The 20,621-nt window shown below is 43.6% G+C and overlaps 1 protein-coding gene across 2 annotated transcripts in view; it reads right to left on the bottom strand.

Annotated features, from left to right (window-relative positions):
• Positions 1–561: 561 nt before the first annotated feature.
• LOC144681937 (Golgi-associated kinase 1A-like) overlaps positions 562–20,621 on the bottom strand; it is a 166,852-nt gene continuing 146,792 nt past the window's right edge. For both annotated transcript variants that reach the window (XR_013576880.1, XR_013576881.1), the window contains exon 6: positions 562–2,404. The gene's annotated coding sequence lies outside the window, so the exon portion shown is untranslated. The remainder of the gene's footprint in view (positions 2,405–20,621) is intronic.

Genomic DNA, 20,621 nt, shown 5'->3' with positions numbered 1-20,621 from the left:
TTAGTGCATAGCAGCAGGGTCAAAGCAGGAGAGAGAGCACTCACAGCTGCATTGAGAGAAGGATGACGTGGTGCAAGATCCTCACGTCGGTGTTCGCCACTGACCTCACTTTTACCACATGCACGGTCCACGTCCTTGCTAGCTGGCCTTGCCCAGAGTGGGGGTGGAGGACATTGTGGTGGCCTCCACTGCATCCAGTAGGTGCTCAAGGGAGGCACTGCTAAATCTGGGGGCAGCATGTTTCCTCCATTTGGCAGCCATCAGTTCCCAGCATCTTCCTATCCCTTGAAGAGTGCTAGCTCTTTGCAGGGGTGGCCTTCAAATATGGCGCCCGGTTTACTGAAGGGCTGAGGTGACGGTGGTGTGGGGGAATCAGAGGCGGCCCCGCCAGCGGCCCGGCATGTTTCCCGCGAATGAATTATTAATGAGACGGGCACACCGGAAATGGGACAATATGGCGTGTAAAACCATATGCGGCCAGCGGGTATAACATCCTTTTCCCCTCCTGCTACCACACTTAGTGCAAATCTAGGACGATTGCGCTCATTGTTTTTGAGTTCGAGTGTTGAGCCAGGGGTCTGTTTGCCTTCTCACGTGGATGTAAAAGATCCCATGACACTATTTCCAAGAAGGGCAGGGGAGTTATCCCCAGTGTCCTTGTCAATATTTATCCCTCAATCAACATCACAAAAACATTATCTGGTCATTTTCACGGGATGTTTGTGGGAGTCACTGTGTGTAAATTGGCTGCCCTGTTTCCTTCATTAGAACAGTGACTACACTTTGGAAAGTAGCTCATCGACTGCAAAGCGCTTTGGAACGTCCCGAGGACAGGAAAGGTGCTTTATAAATGCAAGCCTTTTTCTTTTCCTTTTTTAACATCCCTGATTTTTGTCTATGAAGCCTTGGGACACATTTTCATGTAAAAGGCACTATTTAAATGCAAGTCACTGCTGTAAATCATCGATTACTTTCAATGTGCAGTGGAAGATTTTATTACGTCATTTTATTGGCGACGCTGTAAATCCAAATAAATTGTAGAATAAAACCAAAGAAACGGGTTTCATCCATATCATTTTACACTTGCTGTCAGTTTAATTTGAAACACAATAATGGGATAAATATTTCAACAGAAAGTTATCCCATTGGAAGCTGCAGTCAGGTGTCTTGGTGAATTTCGTGTTTTGATGTCTCCACTAGGTAAAATATCACAATTTATCTTCGTATTTGGTACCTGCCGCCTCTGAATGAACATGGATCTGTGCCCATGCACAGCTGCCCACACACGGCGAATGGTACATTTATTCCATATGGTTACCCGATATTAAAACTCCGGAATTCAAACAGCGCTGTATCCGACAGGGTTCATAAATCTTCGATACAAGCACTAAGGGGGTGGTTCAGCAATACAGTAAAGAGAGAGGAGATACCTGAAAATGACATGAAATGACAAAGCCGCCAGAGTGATTGTTAACTTCATTATTAAACGCTGTGGCGCTCATCTTCCACAATTCTCATTCCTCCTAAGATGGAACAAGGAAGGAAAGTGGGAGGATCCTCCTGGGGACTTTGAATAATTTGTTATTTTTGATTTGTGAGGATTAGACCCAATCGGCATAACATTTAATTCAAGGCATAAACAGAATAAATTCTATTTGATTTGTAAGCAGCTGAAAGACGTTGTTTTTATTTACACCAACATGTTTAGTAAACCCTAAGATAAAAGCAAAAAACTGCGGATGCTGGAAATCGAAAACAAAAACAAAAATACCTGGAAAAACTCAGCAGGTCTGGCAGCATCTGTGGAAGGGAGCACAGTTAACGTTTCGAGTCCTCATGACTCTTCAACAGAGTAAACCATCTGACAGGCTGAGTGGGCGCCTAGGATTTTCTGTGCGTGTGCAAAAGACATATTGTACAGGGCACTGAAGGGCCTCCGATTACACTTATAACTGGTGTCGCCAAAATAAACATTGCATCGGACGACAAGGTAAATTATCACTGGTGTTGACAGGCATAAGTTTAGATGATGACCGCGCAGACCAAGCCTGGGCCTTATCTCGTCTTTGAGTGAATGGCTCCCCTTTCTGTTATACATTTGTACATTAAGATGTGTTTGGCTGGGATACCGAATGCAGCCCTCTATCCATTTCCATTAAGACTGAAACAAATTGTCCTGCATGTTAATCTTGCGCTATTATTGGTCGACGTTTCTTTGATAAACGTTTCCAATGTTATCAACAAACAAGTAGCGACACGATTCGGTGGCAGCACTTAGCAATGGTGAGCCCGGGAACGCTTGCTAAATATTGGCAATGCTCATTTTCGAAATTGCTCTCTTGGAATAAGATAACCGTGAGTTTCCGTGAAAGAGGCGAGTACCATTTGAGTCCGCTTTGTGTTCCTGAAACATTACCAAGATAGGATTTCCAAATCTGCCCACTAACGGAACTCTTTTACTTATGTTTAATCAGTCGAAATGTACAGGATTCATCCGTTAAATATATCATTTAGATTTTGGGCTGTAGGTTTAATCGCAAATTGCCTGTCCAGTGAGATTACTTTTATTTTTTGAAAGGACAGCTTTTAAACTCATGAAATGAGACATTTTGCCTTTGGTGAGACCAGCTCGCCAGAAGCATCTGCAGCATTTCCTGTGGGTTCAAAGTAAACTATTCTCTATTTGTGAGCTGGTAGCCAGTGCGCATCCGCACATCTCTCCCGCTTTTCAGCCTGATCATCACTTCCAATCTTTCTGTGATGATGTCCCCCTTGTATCTCCCCCATGTCTCTCTGAACTCATGTCATGACGGCTTTTCCCACACTCAAATGGTTTCTTGACACCGCTCTCAATACTCTGCACTATGATGTATCTCTGTCACGATGTCACCTTTCCTCTTTTTTTAAGTATTAGCTTGACTCAGTTGACAACACTGTCACTCACCTCTGTGTCAGCTGATTGTGATTCCAAGACCCACCCCAGAATTTGAGCACATATTCTTGGCTGGTACTTCAATGTAGTACTGAGTGAATGCAGCAGTGTTGGAAGTGCTGGTTTTTCACTGATTCATTAAAGTAAGGCTCTACTTGTCAGCTCTGGTGGAAGAGCTGTTATGACACTGCAGTTGGTAAATGCTGAGTTGTTTAAATCCCAGAGGGAAACTTGAACAACTGTCATAACCTATATTTTCAATTGTTATGTTTGCGAAGCAGCTCTGAATTCAGGAATAAAACCACCAAGCCTCGAAAGGCTTTTTATATCAAACTAAATTAAACATTTATTAATTTAACAACTAATTAAACATATACACATGTCTACAAATTACTACCATAATAACTTTTAAACAAATCCCCAAATTAATTACTCCCAGGTAAATCTTCACCAAGGAACTGTAACCCATTGGGTTTGAACAGACACCAGGCTAAGCACATTGACCTTACAAATTCAAAATGAGGTTCCTTTCAATTCGGTTCCTTTGCAGACACAGTTTAAGGCTTACAGGCTGGTTAGATCTTAAATGCATCTGACTTACACACACACAATCTCCTTTCTGTTTATAACTAGCTTTTCCTTTGAATATAAATGTTACCTCTCCTCACAATAATCCTTTCATTCCACCAATTTTATTAGTTATATAAACACATTGCTTGGCATCTCCCAGCTAGGTACAAGATTTTACTCCCACTCTTGACTGGTTTATTTAACAAATGCAAATTTACACTTTACCTTTTAACTTCCTTTCATTTATCTAATTAACATCTCAAAGCCACTATAAATCAAAGCACCCAGACTAGCTGGTTTTAATCCAATTAAGACACACACATAGACACATACACAGACACAGACCCTACTACAATTCCAATATAAAAATAATTTCCAATGATATTATAAACATTAATATCTCTTCATGACAGAGTGGAAAGTTTTCTGGTATCCTGCAGAACCCCACCAATAGCAAGTTATCTGGTCTGTTCACCGATAGGCCTGTATAACACTGACGATCTATTACATGTTGTAATACATGTGGGTTGTGAAGGTTTCCACAAGGATATGAGATGCTATAAAGATGCAATTTCTTTCTCTATGAGGTCTTTTAAATCAGAAAATAATATTGCAGCAAAAAAAACAAGTCGAAGAGGGAAAATAAAGAAAATGTGAGCAGAAAGGAAGAAGGCAGAGATAAATAAGAAATGAAAACTTTTTTTTACTACTAAAGAACAATTTCTTTCATTATCAAAAGTAAAATCGAAGGAGCAAATAATTGGGACCGTCAGTTTGTAAACTGATCTCTTTGTTAATTAATTGAACAATTCTCTGGTACCTTTTGCTCTGATCTCTTCTCTGCTGTAATATAATTGACTATTTATTATAAATAATTTGATTCAAAGTTCCAATAAAACTTCTAGTGCACTAAGTTTGTACAAATGAAAATCAACCCTTTTCACCTGAAGTGGCCACTCAATTTGAAAATGAACGTTCTGAGACAAGGATAAAAGCAAAATACTGTGGATGCTGGAAATCTGAAACAAAAATAAGAATAGCTGGAAAAATTCAGCAAGTCTGACAGCATCTGCGGAGAGGAATACAGTTAACGTTTCGAGTCTGAATGACTCTTCATCAGAACTGAGGAAATATAGAAATGAGGTGAAATATAAGCTGGATAAAGGGGGTGGGACATGTAGAGCTGGATAGAGGGCCAGTGATAGGTGGAGGCAAAGAAGAGATTGCCAAATATGTCCTAGACAAAAGGACAAAGGGATGTTGACGGTGGTGATATTAGCTAAGGAATGTGCTAATGGTGACATTAAGGATAGAAAGCAGGACGAGCAAGTGACAGATAGCCCTAGCGGGGTTGGGGTGGGGGGGAGGGATCAAAATAGGCTAAAAGGTGGAGATGAAACAATGGGTGGAAATACATTTAAAAATAATGGAAATAGGTGGGAAAAGAAAAATATATTTTAAAATATAAATTATTGGAAAAAGGGGGATCGGAAAGGGGGTGGGGATGGAGAACAGAGTTCATGACCTGAAGTTGTTGAACTCAATGTTAAGTCTGGCAGGCTGTAAAGTGCCTAGTCGGAAGATGAGGTGCTGTTCCTCCAGTTTGCGTTGAGCTTCACTGGAACATTGCGGCAGGCCAAGGATGGACATGTGGGCATGAGAGCAGGGTGGTGTGTTGAAATGGCAAGCAACAGGGAGGTCTGGGCTATGCTTGTAGACAGACCAAAGGTATAATGAATGAGTTCTGAGACAAAGTTTGGGTCCAGACAGTCTGGTCACTGACTTGGCCATTTAGAAATGTATAAGATAATCAAAAGACTGCACTTTTTAAAGAAAGGTCATATTTTCATTCACTTCATTTCTCATGATTTGAAGATATGAATTGTTGAGGCCATTAAAGTTGCTAATGAATTTTCATCAGCATCAAAGCTATCTCACTCGGGTGTTCATACCGCCCTCAGTTCTTCCACACCATTATCTATCCCCTATCCTACAACATCCCATCTCTGCAATGCTACTATCCCACTCTCTGCCCTGCTCCATCACTATATCTGTCTGCTATTGGATTTCCAAAAAGGTGCCAAGGTGTTAGCTTTCAACCTATGCATCTTGTGGAGCCAGTTGATTAGGAAAGAAACTAACTCTTTCTATTCTGACTGCTAATATTAAATTTAGATTTTTGGTTAAAGGAGCAATAGTCAGTTAGTAAAGGAGGTCTTGTGGTACAGTGGGTAGTGTCCCTGCCTCTGGGCCAGAACTCTGGGTTCAAGATCCCACTCCAGGACTTGATGGCCAAGAAAGGTGTGTTCATAATGGGGTTAAACAGATTGATCATTAGCCTATAAATCCTTCTAATATGCCTGATGGTGGTAGGTAAGAGTGGGAGTGTTTCCTGGTCAGCCATACTGCAGAAGACAATGGCAAGCCACTGCAGTACTTTACCAAGCATAATCATGGACCAATCCAATGGAAGGCCATAGTTGTCAATGTCCTCTTAGGGCCTGGAACCTGAAGGAGGAAGAGTTAGTGAATGCCTCTTAGTCTAGAAAACTCAAAAGCAGCATAACATTTTAAACAGTTATTCCAGAAATTACATTTGAACACCTCTCCACTGGCTGCTTTGGCAAGTTCATCAAACAAAAGCTTCCACATTAGAAAGTCTTGGGTTCAAGTTCCACTATGGAGACTTAAGAACACAACATAGCTGTCATTTCAGCACTGTACTGAAGGAGTGCTGGATTATCTGAGGTGCCATCTGTCAGATGGGACTTTAAGCCCTCTCAGGTTGACATAATAGATCACATAGCACTATGCTAAAGAAGAGCAAGGGAGTTCTCCCCAGTATTCTGACCAATATTTATCCCCAATGCTCTGCTTCAGGGATTTTGCAAGCATGACATGAAAGTGCTAAAAATTGATTAGCGACTAGAAGTCACTAGCTGGCAAAAGAGGAAATGGTGACCCCCCCTGTGGGCTGGCATGCACCACCATGATGACCAGTGGCTACAGCAGCTTGCCAACAGGTGCCAACACTGACAACAACAAACCACAACGTCACGAGGCAGCTTCATGTGCAGCACTTGTGGTAGAACTTGCCTTTCAAGATCAGCTTGATATGTGTAAGTTTGCTGCCCTATTTCCCTATATTACAATAATATCTATACTTCAAAAGTACTTCATTCACCGTAAAGCACTTTAGGTCATCCTGTGGATGTAAAAGGTGTTATATCAATGCAAGTTCTTCCTCTAACACAGGCAATATGTTGAAAGATTTCACCATTTACTTTTCTGATTGCTACCAGATTTTATCCCCAGTTTTGTCCCTGTTTTCCAGAAAGCAGAGACTCTTGCTCTGGCTCCTTTCAGGAGCTCCATAAACCTCCAGTGCCTCATCCAGGTTGCCAATCTTGGGAACAATGGAATAGAATTCAGCCATTCAGTTCCTCAAGCCTATTTCACCATTCAGTAGATCCTGGTTGACTGCACATGAACTCCATTTTCCTGCCTGATACTCTTACCTAACAAAAATTCATTGACATCAGTCTGAAAAGATCCAATTTCCCCAGTATCTACAACTTGTTGGCAAAGTTTTTCAGATTTCTAGCCCCTTTACATGAAAAAGTTCTTCCTGATTTCCCTCCTACACGCTCTTGCTCTAATTTTGAGATTATGTTCCTTCATGTTAATTGTATATTAACTGTGTTTAATTATGTGCAAATGGTGGACATTAACTGGGCATTCACTTGAGCCTCCTAAAATAGGGACAGACTAAACTGTAGTTGTTGGGTTAGGAGGTAAAGCTTGTAATGTATGATTCTGTAAATAATTATAAAAGTGTGTAAAGATTGACTCCCGTTCTATCCTTCACCAACTGGCTTCCTGGAATACAACATTTAATTCTAGATTCCCACATCACTGGAAGCAGTTTATCTGTATCTATCCTATCAAACTATTTTAACATTTTAAATACGTTGATGAATTCGCCACTTTATTTTCTATACTCAAGGGAATCTTCATGTGTGATCTTAGACATCAGATAGTGACAGACGAGTGAACCAAAGGAAATGTCACAGCTGAACTTTGCGCTGGCTGCTGCGGATATCCATTGACACACACACACTTCCTAGAAGTGGTCACTGGGTGCCATTCAGAAGCAACAATGCTAGTTGATTATCCCCCTCCACAGTTGAAGGCACTAATGCCAGTTGTAGTGCACCAAGTGTCCCATAGCTGAGATCAGCTAACATGGCAGAGATCATGCTGAGAGCCTCAGTCCCACATCATTCTGTGCCTTTGCCCACTAAACCATGGAAGGGGTGGATGAAACATGTCTGTTTTTCCTTCTAATTAATATTCATATTAACATTTTAGTAGCAGACATGATATTACAATGTCACTCAGAGTGTTATTGGAGTGGTGGCGATTATTTAGTTAGTTTAGTTATTAGTTATTAGTTATTTAGTTATTTAGTGGTGGCGACCCTTTAATCTTGGTTAAATTGTTCTAACATTTTAAAATCAGTTTCATATTGTACAATGGCAGATTTTCTTTTTACCCACCCCCTTAACTGCATTGCAGCAATCAACACATACAAAATGATGTGGCCACTGGCAAGGGAGTAATCACCACTCAAGTTTATAACCAGGTAAAGTTTCATTATTTGACTATCATCTTATGTGAGTCACTGAAACTGGCTGAGGTTATGACACACCTTGATGCAATTGGACGTACACCCATATGGTTATCTCGAGACATTCATCTAAAGGAAAATTTCTAAAGAATCTTGTTTCAACAAATCCATGCGTTCCTCCCAGGCTTCATTCCTGAGCTGCATCACTGCTAAAGGGAGTGTACACCAGGGAATCCACAACAGTATTGTCAGCACTTAAAATGATGACATTTTCAATATTTCTGAGTGTGCTCAGTTCGACCTCATGTCCTAGAAATTTTCCTCAGAGGTCCTTCCAATTGGCTGAAGAACAGCAGAAACCCAGATCTGCCAAGTTTCCCCATATCTTCTGTTTAAGTCACAGCCTCTGATCAGGAGAGCCCACAAGCGACATTCCCAGCCTTTATGGCCTGAATCTTGTGTTCCAAGGTCGGGCGTGCACCCGACCTGAATGTATGTAAAATTGCATGAAAATACATCAGGCGTGCATACCAATGTCATCGTGCATGTGTACAATATTGAAGTTGGTGGGTGCGCACTGGAGTCGGAACAGCGCCCGCCAGCAATTAAAGAGCCAATTAAGGTAATTAGAAAGCCTAATGACTGAGATTTTACGTTGCCTATGCGATTTTTAGCCCATCGCACAGGCAAAACGAGTGGGTGGAATTCATGTTTTAATCATTTCCTCATCCATGGGCGAGATGAAAGGCCCCTGGAGCAGCACCACTTTCTCAGTCATTGCCAGTCCTTTGCTGTGTGAGTACAGAGTTGTCCCCAAGTTTCTTGGTATCTCGTTTGATTGTCAAGCCTGCCTTTCAGGATCTCAGGTCATCTTCCCGGGAAGGTTCCCCTGAGTATTGCAGCACAGTGCTCCTTTATTTTCAAGGCACTGCTCCTCTGCATCCCATCTAATGGTGATAATGTATTCTGCTGGTGGAACCTCCTCCTCTGAAGAGGAAGAGAGGGGCAGGAGGGAGAGGAGGCCAGGTGGGCGTGGGCAGCGTCCCAGGGACAGACCTTTAAGAGGAGAGACAAAGGCTGAGCTGGTGCAGGGCCAGCAGGGAGGCCAAGGTGGGAGGGCACGCCGAAGACTCCACTACCCAGCATCTAGGATGTTCAGGCAACGCTCCAACTACGTCCTGATGTCCGAGGTCCAGTGCCTCAGGAGACTCTGCCTCTCCATGGACACAGTGACACAATATGTCACGTGATAGGTCCAGAAATTGCCTCCAACTGCATGGGCGGACACCCCACGTCAGTGGCTTTGAAGGTCACAGTGGCCCTCAACTTCTCTGCCTCTGGTTCTTTTCAGGTCTCAGTGGGCGATCTGTGCGGCGTTTCTCAATCAGCTGCACACAGTTGCGTCAAGCTCGTGATTGATGCTACCTTTAGACACGTCCACACATTCATCCACTTCTGGACAGATAAGGCGAGCTAAGCAGAAAAAGCACAGGGCTTCACTGCGATAGTTGGGTTCCCCTGCATCCAGGGTGTAATAAATTACACTCACGCAGCCATTCAAGGTGCCAAGCAGGTGAGCCAGGAGCTTTCGTAAACAGAAAGGGCTTCCACTCAATGAAGGTTCAGATTGTCTGTGACCGCAGGACACAGATTCTCCAAGTTTGTGCCCATTACCCTGGGAGCCCATACGATGCTTACATCTTGCGGCACTCACAGGTACCAAGGCTGTTCATGGCTGCACAAATGGATGGATGGCTCCTGGGTGACAAGGGCTACCCCTTGAAGAGGTGGTTGATGACCTCGCTCCATCACCCAAGAACTGAGGCTGAGGAGAGATACAACAGTAGTCATGCCTCCACAAGGGCAGTGGTGAAGACAACCATCAGGCTGCTGAAGATGAGCTTTAGATGCCTGGACCAGTTAGGGGCCGCATTGCAGTATCGTCCAGAGTGTGTCTTCCTCATAGTCAACGTATGCTGCGCCCTGCACAACCTGGCTCTGGCAAAGGGGGGACCCACTGGAGGCTGAGGAAAGCAAGGTAGCTCCACAGGCCACGGAGGATGATTCAAGTGATGGTTCAGAGGAAGAGCCTGGGGAGGCGCAGGGTGAGGACCTCAAGGCAGAGGACAGGAGCCCTCATGGAGGCGGGGACACCAGGGATGCTTTGATCCAGTGAACCTTCTGCGATGCCTCGTCAAGCTAATGGCACTGTCTCTTTTGCTAACATTCAATAAATGAGAACCCAACCCAGTACACCAGCACCACACAATGTCATACTTTTACAAGCCCGTGCTACATCTGACACCTATCCATACCATCTAGCCAGCTCAGCCCATTTAAGTCAAAGAAATGTTTATGTTACTTCACATGAACAAAGTGTCCATTCCTAACACAAAAGTCAAAATAATTAAAGCAAAAAAGGTCACCCGTGACACGCCCCAGCTGTGCTCAAGGTGCCTTCAACTTATGTCTGCGGGTGCTGCACCGTGATGCACCCCCACCCCCGCCCCCTCGCTGACAGTGGCATTGGAAGCAGCCTGCTGACTCTGCTGTCCCGGTGGCTCTGATGACCTGAGCGGTTGTCCTCTGGCCGCCGGTGGCTGAGCAGGTTCTGCCTGGAAGGGTGCATCCAGCCCCATAGCTCGGCACTCCTCAGTCGTCACGGCATCATCAGATGCAGCGGCCACTGGCAGAGGGGCGGAGGAGCTGGTGCCCTCGTCCAGAGCATCCTGAGAGAAGCCCATGGAAACAACAGGCAGCTCGTCTGCCAGTGTGAGGTGCGTTTGCACCTCCCTGCTCAACATTGATGGATGGGAGCCTAGCAGGGAGACTAAATGCCTCATCCATCTCTCCCACTGGCAGGTCCGGAGTGCAACCCCAGGAACCCCTGAGTCTGCTCTTGAAGCTGCTTCTCCATGAGAGTTACCACTCTCTCAATGTAAAGTGTAAAGGGTCAACGCAGAACCAACGCTCCGCATACACTCCTCCATGATGGAGGACGTGGCACGCAGACCCTCATTGCTCTCCGCCAGCTCTCCTCGCACATCCCGCTGGACATCCAGCATCTGCCACCTGATGGACGACTCCAGAGGCTCGTCATCTGCCTCAGACGCAGCGTGGACCTGGTCTGCAGCTGTGCTCCCACTGTTGGGTCCTGGGCACCACTCTGCCTCTGCCAACTCCCCATCGAGTGTGATTATCCCTCACCGCTGTGCAATACCCACGGAGCCGAATACCTAATGCCCACCAACGTGTGAGTATCTGCGCTGGTGCCTGGTTCAGAGAGACCAAAAAACATCAAAGGTAAAAACACTCTACTAGGAAAAGCTAATTTCAGTGTTTTCAGAAGGGACCGAGCACAGGTAAATTGGAAAAGGCAATTGCAGGGTAAAGCAGGAAAAGAACAATGGAAGGGCATTCAGGGAAGCGATTGTTCAGGTTCAAATGATGTATGTTCATGTTAAAGGAAAAGATTAACACATCCTAAACTAATGTGCTGTGGGTGACAAAGGAAATAAAAGTTAAAATAAAACCAAAATAGGAGGCTTATTACAAATGTCAAGCGAAAGATTCAGTTAATAACCGGGAACATTATGGAAAGTACAGGAGTAAAATGAAAACATTAATTAGGGCCCCAAAGAGAGGTTATGAGAAAAGGTTTGCAGGCAACATTAAATTGAACCCTTAAACATTTTATAAACATATAAAGCATAAGCAGTTATCTAGAAGAAACTCTGGGCCTCTTCAGACCCAAGGGGAAGTCTTTATGTCAAGGCAGAGGATATGGCTAAAATATTAAATGAATGCTTTGTGAATCTTCACAAAGGAAGTGGATGATGTGAAGGTGACAATGAAAAAGGAGAGAATGTATAGACATTAAAAAGATTAGCATTACTGAAAGTTGGTATGCCACCTGGTCCAGATGGAATGCATTCCTAGGTTGCTGAAAGAAGCAAAGATCAAAATAATAGAGGCATTGGTCACAACTTCTCAATCCTCTTTGGGTACAAGAGTAGTGCCATTGGCTGGAGGGCTGCTAATGTTATACCACTATTCAAGAAAGGGGAAGGGGATAAAACAGAAAATTGCGGTCTAGCATCAATGGTGGGGAAGTTAACTGAAACCATTGTCAGGGACTAAATAAACTTTCATTTGGAAAGGCATAGAGCAATCAAGAAAAACCAGTCTGGATTTCTTAAAGGCAACTTGGTCCTGACTAATCTGATTAAATTCTTTGAAGTAATGGAAAAGACTGATCAAGATAGTGCAGTGAATGTGTATAATTGGGCTTTCGGAAGGCAGTTGACAAAATGCCACACAGGAGGCTTACAAAAAGATGAAAGACCGTGGAATTAAGGTAAAAGTGGCAGTATGGGCACAAAATTCCTTCAATGACAGGAAGAAAAAGGTGGTGATGGATGACTGTTTTTCAGACTGGAAGGTGGTTTGTAATGGTGTTCCTCAAAGGTCAGTTTTGGGTCCAATACTCTGCAGTCTCAGGATTACTACCTGAGCAACGGGCAAACTGGCATAGGGTAAATAAAGTCAAGGAGTTCAATGCGTGGCTCAAAGATTGGTGTGGGAGGAATGGGTTTCAGTTCATGGGGCACTGGTGCCAGTACTGGGGTAGAAGGGAGCTGTCCCAGTGGGACAGGTTTCACTTGAACTATGCTGGGACCAGTGTCCAGGCAAATCGAATAACTAGGGCTGTAGAGAGGGCTTCAAACTAAATGGTGGGGTGGGGGGAGGGGGGAATGGGTTCTGGAAAGGGGATACATAGGCTTTCAAAGCAAAAGGACATGGCAGCCTTGTAGGGCAGCTATTTAGGTAGTGATGCCCAGAGAGTGACAGGAAGGGACAGAGTGTACAAACATAAAAAAAAGCAGCAAATAGGCTCAAGGGGGGAAAAATGGTAAAAAGGCAAAATTAATAGCTCTTTACTTAAATGCACGTAGTATTCGGAACAAAATAAATGAACTAACGGCACAAATAGAGGTTAATGGGTATAATCTTATAGTTATTACAGAGACATGGTAACAAGGAGATCAAAGCTGGGAACTAAATATTCAGGAGTATGTGACTTTTCGAAAGGAAGGGCAGGAAGGAAAGGGTGGTGGGGTAGCTTTGTTATTACGAGATGGAATAAGTACGTTAGCAAGAAAGGATCTTGGATCGGAAGATATAGAATCCATATGGGTAGAGGTAAAAAATAACAAGGGGAAGAAGACACTGGTGGGAGTAGTCTACAGGCTCCCGAACAGTAGCTATACTGTAGGACAGAGAATAAATCAGGAGATAATGAGGGCATGTAAAAAAGGCAGTACATTAATCATGGGTGGCTTTAATCTTCATGTGGATTGGGAAAATCAAATTGGCAGAGGTAGCAATGAGCAAGAGTTCATAGAGTGTATTTGGGACAGTTTCCTAGAACAATATGTTGTGGATCAAACCAGGTATCAGGCTATTTTGGATCTGGTAATGTGTAATGAGGCAGGTTTAGTAAATGATCTCATTGGTAAAAGATCCCCTAGGAAACAGTGACCATAACATGGTAGAATTTAGCATTCAGTTTAAGAGTGAGAAACTTGGGTTGGAAACAACTATGCTCAACTTAAATAAGAGTAATTACAAAGGAATGAGGGCAGAGTCGGCTGGAGTGGACTGGGAAAGGAATTTAGTAGAAAAAAACGGCTGATGAACAATGGCAGATGTTTAAGAAAATAGTTCATGGCTCACAACAAATATATATCCCAGTGAGGAAGAAGGATTCAAGGAAGGGGATAAACCAACCATGGTTAACCAAGGAAGTTAAGGATTGTATCAAATAAAAGAAAATACATACAATGTGGCAAAGATTAATGGTAAGCCAGAGGATTGGAAAAGTTTTAAAAACCAACAAAAGATGACCAAAAAAAATGAAGAGGGAGAAAATAAACTTTGAGGGTAAGCTAGCAAGTAATATAAAAATGGACAGTAAGAGCTTCTTTAAATATATAAAAAGGAAGAGAAAGACCAATGTGAACATAGGCCCCTTAGAGAATGAGGCTGGGGGAATAATAATGGGGAATGAGGAAATGGCAGAGGAGTTGAATAAATACTTTGCTTCAGTCTTCATGGTAGAAGACACCAATAGCATTCCAATACTAAATAATCAAGGGGCAAAAGAGGGGGAGGAAATAAATACAGTAACTATCACTAGAGAAAAAGTACTAGGGAAACTAATGGGGCTAAAGGCCAAAAAGTCCCCTGGACCTAATAAGTTGCATCCTAGGATATTAAAGCAAGTAGCTACAGAGATAGTGGATGCACTGGTAGTAATCTTCCAAGAATCCTTAGATTCTGAAAAAGTTCCAGAGGATTGGAAAATTGCCAATGTAACATCCTTATTCAAAAATGGAGGGAGACAAAAAACTGGTAACTATAGGCCAGTTAACTTAACATCTGTCGTTGGGAAAACGTTAGAGTCTATTATAAAGGATATAATAGCAGAGCATTTAGAATTACATATTCTAATTAAGCAGAGTCAGCATGGCTTCATGAAGGGGAAATCATGAAGGGGAAATTTATTAGAATTTTTTGAGGAGGAAACTAGCAAAATAGATAAAGGTTCCCAGTAAATGTAATATATTTAGATTTTCAAAAGGCATTCAATAAGGTACCACATGTAAGGCTACTTAATAAAGGTAAGAGCCCATGGTGTTGGGGGTAGTATATTTGCATGGATAGAGGTCGGCTAACTAATAGAATACAGAGAGTTGGGATAAAGAGGACATTTTCAGGATGAGGGAAGTGAATGTACTATTGCCAAATTTGTATATGATACAAAAATAGGTGGGAAGGCAAGTGGTGAGGATGGCACAAAGAGTCTACAAAGGGATATAGACAGGTTAAATGAGTGGGCAAAAAAGTGGTAGATGGAATGTAGTATGGGAAAATGTGAGGATATGCACTTTGGCAGGAAGAATAGAGGAGCTGAGTATTATTTAAATGGAGAAAGACTGCAGAAGGCTGCAGCACAGAGCGATTTGAGAATACTTGTGCATGAATCCCAAGAAGATAACATAGAAGTTTAACAGGTTAAGGGGAAAGCAAATGGAATGTTGGCCTTTATTTCAAAGGGAATGCAGTATAAAAATAGGGAAGTCTTGCTAAAACTATACAATGCATTAGTTAGACCACACCTAGAATACTGTGAACAGCTTTGGTCCCCTTATCTAAGGAAAGATATACTGGCATTGGAGGCAGTCCAGGAAAGGTTCACTCGGTTGATTCTGGGTATGGAGGGATTTTCTTATGAGGAAAGGTTGAGTAGGTTGGGCCTGTACTCACTGGAGTTTAGAAGAATGTGAGGTGGCCTTATTGAAACATATAAGATTCTTAGGGGGCTCGACAGGGTAGATGCTGAGAGGTTGTTTCCCCTTGTGGGAGAGTTTAGGACCAGAGGACATAATCTCAGAGTAAGGGGTCGCCCATTTAAAACAGAGATGAGGAGGAATTTCTTCTCTCAGAGGGTAGTCAATCTGTGGAATTCTTTACTGCAGAGGGCTGTAGAGGTTGGGTTGTTAAGTATATTCAAGTCTGAGATAGACAGATTTTTAATCAGTAAGGGAATCAAGGGTTATGGGGAAAAGGCAGGAAAGTGCAGTTGAGGATTATCAGGTCAGCCATGATCTCATTGAATGGCAGAGCAGGCTCGATGGGCAGAATGGCTTACTTCTGCTCCTACATTTTATGTTTTTATGGTCCTTAGCTGGTAAAAAGAAAGAAAAGTGCTGAAGCATTAAGACTTTGCTGCCTCTGAGATGCCTGTTTGGTTTTGAGATATTTGATTACTTTTCCTAGGAAGAATTTGGGTAATTTATATTCAGATGCTGCTGTTAAGTTTAATTTAGCTAATAGAGAATTCAATCTGCAATAAATACACTTTCTGGGGGTGTGAATTAGCCAGAGAAGCAGTGCATCCTGCACAAGAAATCAGTTTAGGCAACAAAGGTTTATTAACACAAATGAAAAACAGAAAATACAGGAAATACTCAGTAAGTCTGACAACAATTGTGCAAAGAGAAACAGAGTCAACGTTTTGACTCTAACATCTATCAGTGCTGAAACGTTAACTCTAGTCTAAATTTTGTTCAAACTTGAGAGGTCCTGCCACCAGGATTGAAAGCAGGAGCCAATCCCATGCTGACAGGCAACTGGATGGTAGGAGGGATGGCATTTTGCCAAGAGTGGCCAATAACAGGCTGCTGCCGGAACCGTCATCCAATTGAGGTTTACCTACCAGAGCCCAACCAGAGGGCCGGTAGCTTGGCACCATTGGCAGTGACACCACTAGCAGTGGTCAGTGCTGTGGCTGCAAGATGAAGGAGAGTGCCCCCATGACGAGTCGCCCTTGAAGATCATCATCGTCTTCAGTCCCTCGAAACAAAGATGATGTCTGTGATTTGTGTGTCAGGTGACTCAGCAGGCTAATCCTGGAGCCACAGGTCTTTGGGCAGAGGGGACAAGAGTTGACCGGGGGAGTGGGGGTTCTCCAACTGGGTTTCTGCTCTCTCTCCTTCTGCTTTCATCGCTTCTCCGCAGCAGAGTTTATGTGGTCAGTTTCCAACTGTGTTGCCACTTGTTGAATGAGATATTGCCAAATGGCACAGTTTGTGGCAAGTTCCTCCCTCGTACTGATGTCAATTTGTCCCCATTTCCAAGAGACCTTCAAAGTGTCCTTAAAATATGTTCCCTGTCTTTCTTGAGTTCAGATGCCAACCTTAAGTTGTGAAAAGAGGATCTGTTGTGGAAGCTGATTATTTGACATATGGATGGAATGTCCAGACCAGTGGAGCTGATTTTGCATCATCATGGTGGCAATGCTGGAGAAATTGGCTTCGGTGAGGATGCTGGAGTTTGTTTGCCTAACCTCCAACTCGACTTTGAGTATCCTACAGAGAGCAGGTAGGTCTTGTTCAGTAAGCCAGCTCCCGGCAGGCAGGTCCTGGAGATTGGGGATAGAGTCATATTGCAGCGGTGCCACCTGAACCACTGGCCTGGCCATGCTGCCAGGGAGCCCTCTGTAGGCCAATGAGCAGGCATTAAGGAGAGCGCCCCCACCCCAGGAACTCACTGAGAATCTGTCAGGGTTTACCTGTTAGTCTTCACATGCAGATGCACCCCCTCCAACCCTCCTCAATGTGGGAAAAAAGGGGGTGTGAACTAATTGGGCCACTGTGGCTCAGTTGGGCAGCTGCTGGGTTGCTGTGTTAGTGAGTTCCTTGCCACTGTTACTAGGCCAGAGGCAGAAAGATGTCAAGCACCCCACTTTACACTTTCCCCACCATATTAAGACCGTACCGCCTCTCAGCCTGTCGCTGTAGGGCTGGAAAGATTCAATCCTCTCTTTCTCGTTCCATAGATGTTGCCTGACCTATTGTGTATTTCCAGCATTTTCAGTTTTTGTTTCAGATTTCCAGCATTTGCAGTATTTTTCTTTTGTAATACTGCTTATTTATTACCACATTCCGGAGTGGGGCAGTTTGGTGCAATGTTGGAATGACTTCCCTTCCATCAACCCATTCGGCTGTAGTTGCTGGGACACCTGTACTGGGAAGTGTAGTATCTAGTTTGATTGTCTCCTCAACTGAACAATCTGTGGACAGGGAAAGCTGAAGGGGCCAGGGGTGGGGCAGAGGTCAAAGTGTTGCCTTTCTATCTAGCTTAGGCTGACGCAGCTTGTAGTAAACTGCAAGTCAGAGGGTGAGAGTTCCCCATTGAAGTTTCGTACTGACTAGTTTCAGAAAATTGCTCAGTCAGGAAAGTGAATTTAGCCTGCTAACAGGGATAGTGAAGTGTTTGTTTGTGTTCTGTGTTACCAGAAGCATATGAAATACATTAGAATTCACTTTAATCATTATCATACTTATTCACTTATTTTATATAAATTAAAGCAGTTACAACTGGCCGCATCTCACTAGAGTCTGTATAATAAGCCCACTTTCCAGGGGTTAGGGGAAGGTGTCGGGGTATTTGCAAGATTCCCTTGCCCAGTACACACAGCAATGCAGTTCATTGTCAGGTCACCCAGGTCATAATATTGTGTGTATAGATATTGAGCAGTAAAGATAAACACCCTGACCATAAGGGTCTGAGGCCTACTTAGTGAAAGTAGCAAATCCAACAGAAGATGTAGCAAGACCTAAAACTTGTAACAGTGCCACGACCAGTGCCACTCTGGGTGTGTACTGTCCAGTATTTAGGGCCTCAGTCACTCTGACAGATGGTTTGGGAAGCTTCAGCCGCCATTTGAAAAGACAGTGGGTTAGAAATTAGTCTGGGTGTACAGGGGACAATTTCAAAATTTGCAGATGACACAAATCATGGAAGTGTAGTAAACAGTGAGGAAGGTAATAATAGACTTCAAAAGGACATAGACAGCCTGGTGGAATGTGCAAACTCACAGCGGATGAAATTCAATGCAGAAAAGTGGGAGATGACATATTTTGGGAAGAATAGTGAGAGAGGCAAAACATGCTAAATGGTACAATTTTAAAGTGGGTTTAAGAAGGGAGAGACCTGGGGGCACAAACCCTTGTAAGTAGCAGTTCAGATTAACAAAGCGGTTTATAAAACATGTAGAATCCTGAGCTTTATAAATAGAGGAATGGTGTACAAAAGCCAGGACGTTACATTAAACCCACATAAAACCACAGTTCAGCCCCAGCTGGAGAATTGTGACCAATTCTGGGCAACAGAGTGTAAGACACATGTGAAACCTTTGGAGAGGGTAGAGAAGAGATTTACTAGAATGCTTACAGGGATGAGCAAATTATAACTATGTGGATAGATGGGAGAAACTGGGGTTGTTCTCCTTAGAGCAGAGAAAGAATTTGATAGAGATGTTTAAAATCATGAATGGTGCAGAGAGAGTAAATAATGGGGAACTGTTTCCATTTGACTCAAGGACTGATAACTAGAGGATACAGATTTAAGGTGATTAACAAAAGAACCAGGGTTTGAATTTTCTGGGTGCCATACTGCTTGCAAGGTTGCCCCACAACCTTAGAACACTCCAGGTGACTTTAAGGAGGTGAGAGCGGGGCTTCCACTCCTCAGTGGGAAGACGTCCCACCCTTGAGAGCTGCCAGCCAATCAGATTGACTGACAGTTCTCGCAGTCCCAGCAGTGCCAGAACTCAATAGTGGGCACTGCCGGGATTGCATGCAGGCTCCAGAAGAAGTCAGCAATGGATCACGGAGGACCCGAACTCAGGTAAATCCAGGGTTTTGGACAGAGAGCAGTCAGGGAGCAAAGTGCTGGGTGGTGGGGAGGAGGGGGGGCATAATTTGATGGCCGGGGGAAAGTGACAAAGGCAGGGGATGGCATCTTAGGAGACTTCAAAGGATGTTCCCTTCTCACGCCAAACATATTATGGCATGGCCAGTATAATATTCGGGTCAATTGGCTTGTTAACAAGCTTAATTGGCCATTGATTTTTTTAAAATGGCGGGTGCGTTGCTGATTTTGGTGCCTGTCTGCCTACTATTTTATGGGGACCAGGTCAGGGGTGGGCAGGATGGTGGTGAGCTAGCCACCCGGCACATTTTACATGCACCCCACCCCCCGCCCCCCCCCCACCCCGCCCCCCCCCCCCCCCCCCCCCACCCACCCACCGACCGCTATAAACACACCCAGTGGAGGGCTGTAAAATCCACTCTGAGGTAAAGTCTTGCAGGATTTGGAATGCACTGCCTTATTCAGTGCTCAATACAGATTCAATAGCGGCCTCCAAAGACAATTGGGTAACTACTTGAAGGAGAGTAAATTTTAAGGGTATAAGGAAAGCGTGGGGGTGTGGAACGAACTGGATGCCTCTTGCAAGACCCAGTGCAGACTTGATGGACTGAATAACCTCTTTCTGTGCTGTACGATTCGATGACTCTAAGTAGCTTCAGTGGGGGAGCTGGCACAGACACAAGTTAAAATAGAGAAAAAAACGACCTCCCTCTCACCTGAAATTTCTACTGTTCAGGTTGGAATCATGCACAATGAAGGTGTACTCGCATTCCTTCACTGTGGCATGATCACAAAGAACATTGCGCTCCAGACAATTTCTCAGAGTAGCAGGGTCTTTTAATATTTTACACCACCATCACCCAAACCCAGCACAATTCTGCAGAACTGCTTCTTTCCATAAGAATGATGATTCTCCTTTTAAAAAAATGCCATGTCTCTCCTGACGGCCTGGAAATCCTACAGTGGCAAGTAGGATTAGCATCTTCTGTTTTGCTTGTGCACCCTTATATAATGTTTAATGCAGTGGTGTTTGGCACAAATGCTATTTATTAATGGTGGTGTGGGTGTATCAATCATGATGAGCTACTTATGGATTTTTTTAAAAAGTGGAATGATTCACTGGCAGATGTTTGCTGCTGCTTGTCTTCTTTAAGTCAATGATATTCAAAATGCAGTCTTGGAGTGCTGACACACCAGCCTATGTAGACC

This window comes from Cetorhinus maximus, chromosome 6, assembly GCF_964194155.1.
Source record: "Cetorhinus maximus chromosome 6, sCetMax3.hap1.1, whole genome shotgun sequence".
NCBI lineage: Eukaryota > Metazoa > Chordata > Chondrichthyes > Lamniformes > Cetorhinidae > Cetorhinus > Cetorhinus maximus.
The sequence above is the reverse complement of the archived record's forward strand: the minus strand, read 5'-3'. Positions and strand labels throughout refer to the sequence as shown.